Source organism: Silurus meridionalis, chromosome 18 (assembly GCF_014805685.1).
Source record: "Silurus meridionalis isolate SWU-2019-XX chromosome 18, ASM1480568v1, whole genome shotgun sequence".
NCBI lineage: Eukaryota > Metazoa > Chordata > Actinopteri > Siluriformes > Siluridae > Silurus > Silurus meridionalis.
Window position 1 is genome coordinate 15,794,967 of NC_060901.1, and position 10,111 is coordinate 15,805,077.

Consider the following 10,111-nt stretch of genomic DNA (forward strand, 5'->3'; position numbering starts at 1 on the left):
GACCCGCAATTGCAAATCTTACAAATGAACTGTACATTGATCTTTCATCATTGAACTGTCATTCATAAGCAGTTAATATTTTTAAAATGTGCACATAGATTTTAGATACTTAGATACATTCAGTAAAATGAGGCAAAATTAGTCAACTAAATGTGTTTTAAGCAAAGTTTATAAAATTATATATATATATATATATATATATATATATATATATATATATATATACAATAAAATGAATTTCAAAGGCACAAGCAAACCCACGCTGCGGGTTCCCCGTAAATAGAATTACCATTGAAACCAAGTAGGAAATAGTAGAAAAATAAGAGTGTATTGTGCCTCTCACACTCGCAATCAACCACTACCACATGGGTAAGTGTTAAATTATGTTTACCGTAATGTATTTGTTTGTTAAAATAAGCTACAAATACTTTTTAAGTGCAGAAATAAGCGATCTAATGAGGTTTCGGAACAGATTAAATCACTTTTACATTCATTCTTATTGGGATAAAATGGACCTACGAGCAATTTTCACGAACGAATTATGCTCGTCCAATGTGGTTTTACTGTATAAATTAAATAAAGATATCATGAAAAATAAGATTCCTACAAACATTTATCTGAGACTCTCTGGTTCGCCCCTCCCCGCCCCACCCGACCCAAATTTCAGGACTGAAATGTGTATAAAAGTGTATTATATACAGAATTATATTATACTATATAAACTATATATATATATATATATATATATATATATATATATATATATATATATATATATATATATATATATATAATAAAAGTGTGCTATATACAGAATTTAGATATCTTTGGAAAGAAGACACTTTGAGCTTTACTGTCAATCATCAAAGTTGATATTGCTCAAAAAGATAAGTTATATGTAACCCTGTTAAAAATATGACCTAAATAAGAATAAATAGTTAAAAGATGCATAAATAAGTTTGAAAAGTTAAGTGATTCATTTAATGAAGTTTATTCATCAGAATTAAAAATATTAAAAATGTTAAAACAGCAATTTAACGTTCAAAGATTAAAAGTATGCAGACAGAAAATTCAGTTCACTACCCCTTTAAGAGATTAGTGACATTAGAGCGTCATGTCAGCGACGCTGCAGCAGAGACCTGCGGGAGAGAGCAGAAGAGAGATTGGAGAGAATGAACTATGTTTATTAAGCAGAGAAAAGAGTGTAAAAGTTGATTTTGCAGTTAAAAACATAACTTACCTGATCAGGGATTGACAGGGATTTTATGAGAACTAAGCCACAACGGTTTTGGTCAGGTTTTTTATGTGCTTAATTTGAGGCTCTGTCGGAGCGAGGATTGATCTGCAGTGTGCAGGTGTGCACACGTGCGGACGGGATTCAAGATGGCGAGCCAGACCCAGATTTGCAAATCATCTTCTTCATCACATCAGTGAGGAAACCTTTTGAGTACAGTGACTCGCTGCCAGAGCGGTAGGAGTATAAGAAATTGTTTTTGGATCGAATTGAACTCTGATTGAACTATTATTTACGGACTGAATCGAACTGAAACTCTTCATTGAACTGAATAATTTAACTCCCATTGAACTCGAACTGAATTAAAGACACACACTTCTAATTTCACATTGAGTTCATATGTTGAAATGTGATTTGAAATGTGATTTGAAATATGATTTATAATGTTTATGGTTAATATTGATTTGATTGTTTGAATTGAAGGTATTTTCTTGCCTGTAAAGAAAAGGAAAAAGGGTTTATTCAGGAAGAAAAAAATAGGTATTCAAAAATAGGTTCAACCCAGGAAAGGACCGGTCTAACTTAGATTAGTCTAATTAAAAGTGCCTAGGTGAACTGAATAACAAAAAGAGAGTGAAACACAATTTATTTTTATTTTTATTTCTTGAATATTTTATACTTACCTCAATATTGAGAACCTGCAGGGTATATTTTCTTTTTACATTTTCATGGTTCTGTATATTTCATGTGTTTTGCATACAGTAAATAGATGGCCTTTTGTATTTAAAGTAACGGTCTCTGGTGTAGTGATTTTGCTCCCCACTCCTTAGAACCTAGAACTGGTCCAGTAGCGCAGATAGTGGTGTGATACCGGTGCTACAACATTGCTACAACTTGGCGAGCCAGCCAGGAGTGGCATAGAGCATTTAAAATAAGAAACCAGAGACCGTATAGTGTTGCTATCAGTGATTCATTATGGATGTTATTCAAACGAGTAGTGTGAAAATCTCTAACTCAGTCATAGTTAGCTATGACTCAGTCATAGCCGATACAGAAGCTGATGAAGAACTATGTGATTTCCTGAAACAATATGGTTCCATTCAAAGGGTAATTCCAGTAGATTCCGCTGAGCCAGCGTCAGACAAACAGGTCATAGTAGAGTATGTACATAGTACAGCTATGCAATCTATCTTACCTTCATTGCCACACAAACTAGACAGTAAGACCCAGACTAACGTTACTTATCACATTAGAGCCTTAGCCAGTGTCTACACACCTGTAGCTAGCAAAACAGCCACACAGACTTACCTTTCAGAGTTAAAGGACATAGCAAAACAAACTGGCAAAAACTTTGCAGCTGTCCTTAGAGAAGAGCTCTCCGCCATCAGTGAGAGCGTCGATCTAGACCAATCAGAAACTCAAAGTGAAGATTTAGAACATAACTCACTTGCTGTCCCAGAGCGATATAGTTCAGAAAATGCTGCACAGGCAAGCCCCCTGCCCAGTACCACAATGGGCAGCATGTTCAACACCATTGGTCCTCATTATTATCTAGAGAAAAGACACAGCCTGCTCTGAAACTTTCTGACGTCAACCCACCTGACATACAAAAAGTAATAGTCGAGCACATAGTGAGTGATGAAGATTCTGCTCTGCAAGTGCACACTCCTTTGAGACTCAGACCTTTCTCTGGGCGTTTCCCCCGGCCTAATAATGAAGTAGATTATGAGACATGGCGTTCCAGTGTGGAACTTCTCCTTAAAGACACAACACAGTCCAACCTTTACAAGTCACGAAAGCTTCTTGAAAGTCTCTTATCACCTGCCATCGATATTGTGAAACACTTGACACCTGAATCCCCCCTTTATGAGTACTTAGAGATCCTGGACTCTGCTTTCGGCACTGTTGAGGACGGAGATGACCTTTTTGCAAAGTACCTTAACACAATGCAAGATAACGGTGAGAAACCATCAGCTTATCTACAACGGCTGCAGGCGATGCTGAACACCACCCTCAGGAGGGGAGGTGTAATTGCAAGTGACCTTGACCGACATCTTCTCAGACAGTTTGTCAGAGGCTGCTGGGACAACATTTTAATAGCTGAACTCCAGCTAGAGCAAAAGAAACAGAACCCACCTACCTTTGCTGAACTTCTCCTGTTACTCCGTAGCAGAAGATAAACGTACTTCTAAGGCATCCCGCATGAAACAGCACCTCAATATTGCAAAACCAAAAGTGTCTTCTTATTATCAAGGTATTTATGTGCAAAGTGAAGAAGACTGCAGCCCATCTCAGCCAGCTCTTGGTCACAGATCCGAAATCCAAGACCTAAAGAAACAAATAGCAGATCTACAGTCCCAGCTCACACGTATCACACAGAAAGACAGTAGAAAGGCTAAATCAGCTGCCAGACCAGTAGCTCCCCAAACAGCTATCACTCCAACATCTCAAAAGCCGCACCATAGCCGAGCTGTAAACAAAAACACAAGCAACAGACCAAAGCCCTGGTATTGCTTTAGATGTGGTGAGGACGGACACATCAAACCTCAGTGCGAAAGTGAGCCAAACCCATCTCTTGTAGATGAGAAGAGGAAGCAGCTGAGAGAAAACAGTTATCATGGGACATTGAAAATGGTGCTTCAAAGCCTGATAATTTAAACTAGACCCAGTTCGGTTGTGGGACAACGGGACTGGAACACAGACAAAGTGTCCCAAAAAGAAGCTGCACAGAGCCTGTGTGTACTCTCACACACAAAAACAGACAGTGACCCTGCCAAAAGGGCTGATTGGAGCCAAGTGCACTGCACAATTGACCATAGGTAACAAAGATTGCAGATGCTTGTTAGATTCAGGCTCTCAAGTAACAACGATCCCCAACTCTTTCTATTTGAAGAACCTGTCACACTTACCTATGAATTCCTTGAATGATTTGCTTGAAGTGGAAGGAGCCAACGGTCAAAGCGCCCCTTACCTTGGCTATGTTGAGACCACCATCAAATTCCCAAAGAGCTTGCTTGGAGCGGACATTGAAGTGCCCACACTAGTTTTAGTTGTACCTGACATGCGCTCCACCTTGTCATCAGTGCTTATAGGCACAAACACTTTGGATGTTCTCTACGAAAAATATGCAGACACCTCTCCTCAGAAATATGAGTCTCTTCCCTATGGCTATAAAGTTGTCTTAAAGACCCTTGAAATCAGGAAAAGACAGTCTGTTGATTCCAGTCTAGGAGAGGTGAGGCTTCATAGTAGGGACTTTGAGACTATTGCAGCTGGACAGACAAAAGTACTTAAAGGATCAGTGAGCCGCAGGACAATTGATGTTGGAAAGTGGGTGATGGTAGCGTCGCCGAAGTCATCTTCTCTGCCAGGTGGCATCCTGGTGACCGATAGCTTGGTAAGCCTACCACCAAAACTACCACGCCGTATCCCAGTCATGCTCAAGAACGAGTCACGTCATGATATCACCCTATCTCCAAAAGCTGTAATAGCAGAGATACACGCTATCAAGAGCGTTCAATCAATTAGGATCCCTGATTCAGACCCTCCCACAAAACCTGACCAAAACTTAAATCTCAACTTTGACTTCACTGACTCTCCTGTACCCAATGAGTGGAAAGAGAGGATAACTGATAAATTAAGTTCCATGCCAGAGGTGTTTGCATTGCACGAGCTCGATTTTGGTCGCACTGACAAAATAAAACACCACATAACCCTCAGTGACGAGACAACCTTCAAACATAGGCCGAGACCCATACACCCCCAAGACATAGAGGCTGTGCGTAACCATCTCCAGCAACTCCTCGATGCAGAAGTCATCCGTGAATCGGAGTCGCCCTTCTCCTCACCGATTGTCGTTGTCAGGAAAAAGAATGGCGATGTTAGACTCTGCATAGACTACAGAAAATTGAACAGCCAAACAGTAAAAGATTCGTACGCCTTACCTAATCTTGAGGAGTCATTTTCAGCATTGACCGGGTCCAGGTGGTTCTCGGTGCTCGATCTCAAATCAGGCTTCTATCAAATAGAGATGGAGGAAGCAGACAAACATAAAACCGCGTTCGTCTGCCCACTAGGATTCTTCGAATTCAACAGGATGCCTCAGGGGATAACGAATGCCCCTAGCACGTTCCAGAGGCTTATGGAGCGCTGTATGGGAGAGTTGAATTTGAAGCAAGCCCTAGTTTTCCTTGATGACCTCATAATTTTCTCCTCGACACTGGAGGAACACGAGGAAAGGTTGATGCATGTGCTCCACCAATTGAAAGAGTTTGGCTTAAAACTGTCGCCAGGGAAATGCAAGTTCTTCCAAACTTCTGTAAAGTACCGCCACATCGTGTCTGAAAAGGGCATCGAAACTGATCCAGATAAAGTAGCAGCATTAAAAACATGGCCAAAACCCAACAACCTGAAAGAGCTAAGAACCTTCCTGGGTTTCTGCGGTTATTACCGCCGGTTCGTAAAAGACTACTCAAAGATTGTAAAGCCACTCAACGAGCTCACTGCTGGCTATCCGCCACTGAGAAAGCGCATTAAAACCGCAGGGAACTCAGAGAAATACTACAACCCAAAAGACCTCTTTGGTGACCGATGGACGCCTGCTTGCCAGGCAGCGTTCGACACCATAATCGAAAAACTGACAACAGCACCAATCCTCGGGTTTGCTGACCCCAAGCTCCCCTACATTTTACACACCGATGCGAGCACCTCGGGACTCGGTGCTGCCCTTTACCAGGAACAACAAGGGCGGAAGCGGGTGGTTGCTTATGCCAGTCGAGGTCTGTCAAAATGTGAGTCCAGGTATCCTGCACATAAATTAGAATTCCTTGCCCTTAAATGGGCAGTGACAGAGAAATTCAGGACTACCTATATGGGAATAAATTCCTTGCTGTCACCGATAGCAACCCATTAACATATATTCTTACCTCTGCTAAGCTTGATGCCACGAGTTACAGATGGTTAGCCGCCCTGTCGACATTTGATTTCCAGCTACAATATAGAGCCGGTAAGCAAAATCAAGACGCGGATGGGCTGTCCAGGCGTCCCCACAGCAAGTTACCTGATGACACATCATCACAAAAAGAGTTGGAAAGAATACAACAATTCACAAAAAGACACTTGTCAGAGGCTGATTATGCACACCTGGATGAAAACACTATCAAAGCTATCTGTGAGAAGCACTCCGTTGCCAAGTGATCAACAATCACTCTGGGGAAACATCACCTGGCACCACCTTGGTTGTGTCACTTGCCCATCATCCAAAGGCTCTCCCACAAAGCTTTGAAGAAGAGGACCAGCTAGGTGGCTTACCTGTCATCCCCTCATTAGCACCAGCTGAATTAAGAGACAAGCAAAACGCTGATCCCTGCATCCGTGAAGTACTCGGACAAGTAGAGTTAGGAGAGAAACCCCCACCATCCTTGAGGAAGGAACTTCCTGAGCTTGGTCTCTTATTAAGAGAGTGGGATAAACTTACTGTCTTAAATGGCGTCTTGTATCGAAAGCGACAGGAGGGTGCTCAGACTCACTACCAGCTTGTGCTCCCCCAAGTCCTGAGATCCTTAGTTCTCAAGAGTCTCCATGATGATATGGGCCACATGGGCGTAGAGCGCACTCTAGATCTCGTCCGGAAGCGCTTCTATTGGCCCAAAATGTCAGCTGAGGTGGAAACTAAAGTCAAAACCTGCAATCGCTGCATACGACGTAAGGCTATGCCTGAGAAAGCCGCACCACTCGTCAACATCATTGCTACAAGACCACTTGAACTTGTATGCATCGACTTTCTCAGTGTGGAACCAGACTCCAGTAACACTAAAGACATCCTGGTCATTACCGACCATTTTACGAAATATGCAGTAGCTGTCCCCACCCCAAATCAGAAAGCCAGGACAGTGGCCAAGAGCCTGTGGGACCACTTTTTTGTCCATTATGGCATCCCCGAAAAACTCCACAGTGACCAAGGTCCCGACTTTGAGTCCCGAACAATAAAGGAACTGTGTGAGCTCATTGGCACTCAAAAGGTAAGAACCACCCCTTACCATCCGAGAGGGAACCCTGTAGAACGCTTCAACAGGACCCTGCTCAACATGTTGGGAACTCTCGAGAATCAGAAAAGAGTCACTGGCGGGATTACGTCAAACCCTTAGTACACGCTTATAATTGTACTAAAAATGAGACAACTGGTTTTACCCCTTACGAGTTAATGTTCGGGCGTCAGCCAAGATTGCCAGTTGACCTAGCCTTTGGCCTACCAGTCAATCACCAGCCAGGCTCACACTCTCAATATGTTCGCAACCTGAAATCCCAACTTGAAGACAGTTACAAAGTAGCAACTGAGAATGCTAAAAAGACAGCCAGTCGCAATAAAGCGAGGTTTGACAAGCATGTCGTTGACTCCACCTTGAAAGAAGGCGACAGAGTCTTAGTCCGAAACGTCCGTCTTAGAGGCAAGCACAAGTTGGCCGACAGGTGGGAGTCCGATGTATATATTGTCCAGAGACAGTCTGGAGACGTCCCAGTGTATGTTGTGAGGCCTGAGACAAGAGATGGTCCACAAAGAACTCTTCATCGTGACCTCTTGCTGCCATGCGGTTTCCTTCCTGTAACCTCAATCGACAGTGAAACTAATCCGGCAGTGGCAGTGAGACGACCAAGAACTCGACACCATCCTAAAAATGACAGTACGGATAGAGCTGATGAGGATGAATCCCAATCTGACTCTGAGGAATATCACTATGATGGACAGAGAAACCTACAAGTGGAAACACTAGTGTTTGACCCAACCCTGAACCCATAGAATACTTACCAGAAAGGATTCAACCGGAACCCTCCAAAGAGTTGACTGCTGTTAAGCAAGGACCTTCAAACGTAGCCAAAGCTCTTGAAGATGTCCCAGTAGAGACCTATGATCCTGGAACCAATGACTTACCTGATCCTGAAGAGAGCGGCTCAACCGCAGAACAAGAAACTGAAAACCTACCTGAGGAAGATCTGGATAATGTCCATCCTTCTATTCAACTTGCTCAGGAGGACAAGAAGGACACAAGTGTTATGGACCAAAGTGATATCCAGACACAAGATGACTGTTCTAGAAGACCTATCAGAGATAGAAAAGCAGCTAAAAGACTAACTTACCCTGAGTTAGGGAACCCATTGGTTACTGTAGTTCAGTCTTTATTTCAAACCTTGAGTGAAGTGCTTACAGATTCCCTTAAAGAGCCTAGCTTTCCAAAAAAACCTAGAGTTATGACAGTATAGGTTCAGAATGCACAGGGACGTGCATTAGGTAAAGAGGGGAGGATGTAACCCTGTTAAAAATATGACCTAAATAAGAATAAATAGTTAAAAGATGCATAAATAAGTTTGAAAAGTTAAGTGATTCATTTAATGAAGTTTATTCATCAGAATTAAAAATATTAAAAATGTTAAAACAGCAATTTAACGTTCAAAGATTAAAAGTATGCAGACAGAAAATTCAGTTCACTACCCCTTTAAGAGATTAGTGACATTAGAGCGTCATGTCAGCGACGCTGCAGCAGAGACCTGCGGGAGAGAGCAGAAGAGAGATTGGAGAGAATGAACTATGTTTATTAAGCAGAGAAAAGAGTGTAAAAGTTGATTTTGCAGTTAAAAAAACATAACTTACCTGATCAGGGATTGACAGGGATTTTATGAGAACTAAGCCACAACGGTTTTGGTCAGGTTTTTTTTTATGTGCTTAATTTGAGGCTCTGTCGGAGCGAGGATTGATCTGCAGTGTGCAGGTGTGCACACGTGCGGACGGGATTCAAGATGGCGAGCCAGACCCAGATTTGCAAATCATCTTCTTCATCACATCAGTGAGGAAACCTTTTGAGTACAGTGACTCGCTGCCAGAGCGGTAGGAGTATAAGAAATTGTTTTTGGATCGAATTGAACTCTGATTGAACTATTATTTACGGACTGAATCGAACTGAAACTCTTCATTGAACTGAATAATTTAACTCCCATTGAACTCGAACTGAATTAAAGACACACACTTCTAATTTCACATTGAGTTCATATGTTGAAATGTGATTTGAAATGTGATTTGAAATATGATTTATAATGTTTATGGTTAATATTGATTTGATTGTTTGAATTGAAGGTATTTTCTTGCCTGTAAAGAAAAGGAAAAAGGGTTTATTCAGGAAGAAAAAAATAGGTATTCAAAAATAGGTTCAACCCAGGAAAGGACCGGTCTAACTTAGATTAGTCTAATTAAAAGTGCCTAGGTGAACTGAATAACAAAAAGAGAGTGAAACACAATTTATTTTTATTTTTATTTCTTGAATATTTTATACTTACCTCAATATTGAGAACCTGCAGGGTATATTTTCTTGTTTTACATTTTCATGGTTCTGTATATTTCATGTGTTTTGCATACAGTAAATAGACAGCCTTTTGTATTTAAAGTAACGGTCTCTGGTGTAGTGATTTTTGCTCCCCCACTCCTTAGAACCTAGAACTGGTCCAGTAGTGCAGACAGTGGTGTGATACCGGTGCTACAACATTGCTACATATAGCTAATGAAGTGCCATAGATATACATTTCCTGCATTAATTTTTTTTTTATTTTATATATAAATACATGAAATCAGTCCTAAAGCAATCCAGAAAAGTACTGGGTTGAAAGCCACATGTCTTATGAGTTTATATTTCAAATTTGATGAATATTTTCATGACAGATGAGATTCCTACAAAGATTTATCTGAGACAATGTCTGTTTTTTTTCTTCCTTTGTTTAAGAGACACCTGCTAAACTCAGGTGGCCATTCATACCATATTTATACAGTCTGCATATAAATGAATAGCTGACCATTAGAGGCTATTGTTAAACACATCTGGGGCAAATATTGAT

At 41.2% G+C, this 10,111-nt stretch overlaps 2 long non-coding RNA genes across 2 annotated transcripts; both read right to left on the reverse strand.

Annotated features, from left to right (window-relative positions):
- Positions 1 to 975: 975 nt before the first annotated feature.
- LOC124401490 lies at positions 976 to 1,311 on the reverse strand. The gene is made up of 2 exons (XR_006928574.1): positions 1,241 to 1,311; positions 976 to 1,139 (listed from the first exon to the last, which is right to left on the reverse strand). It is a non-coding gene; the product is annotated as an uncharacterized LOC124401490 (long non-coding RNA).
- Positions 1,312 to 8,612: 7,301 nt separating this feature from the next.
- On the reverse strand, positions 8,613 to 9,010 carry LOC124401534. Its single transcript, XR_006928578.1, has 2 exons — positions 8,880 to 9,010; positions 8,613 to 8,776 (listed from the first exon to the last, which is right to left on the reverse strand). It is a non-coding gene; the product is annotated as an uncharacterized LOC124401534 (long non-coding RNA).
- Positions 9,011 to 10,111: the final 1,101 nt, after the last annotated feature.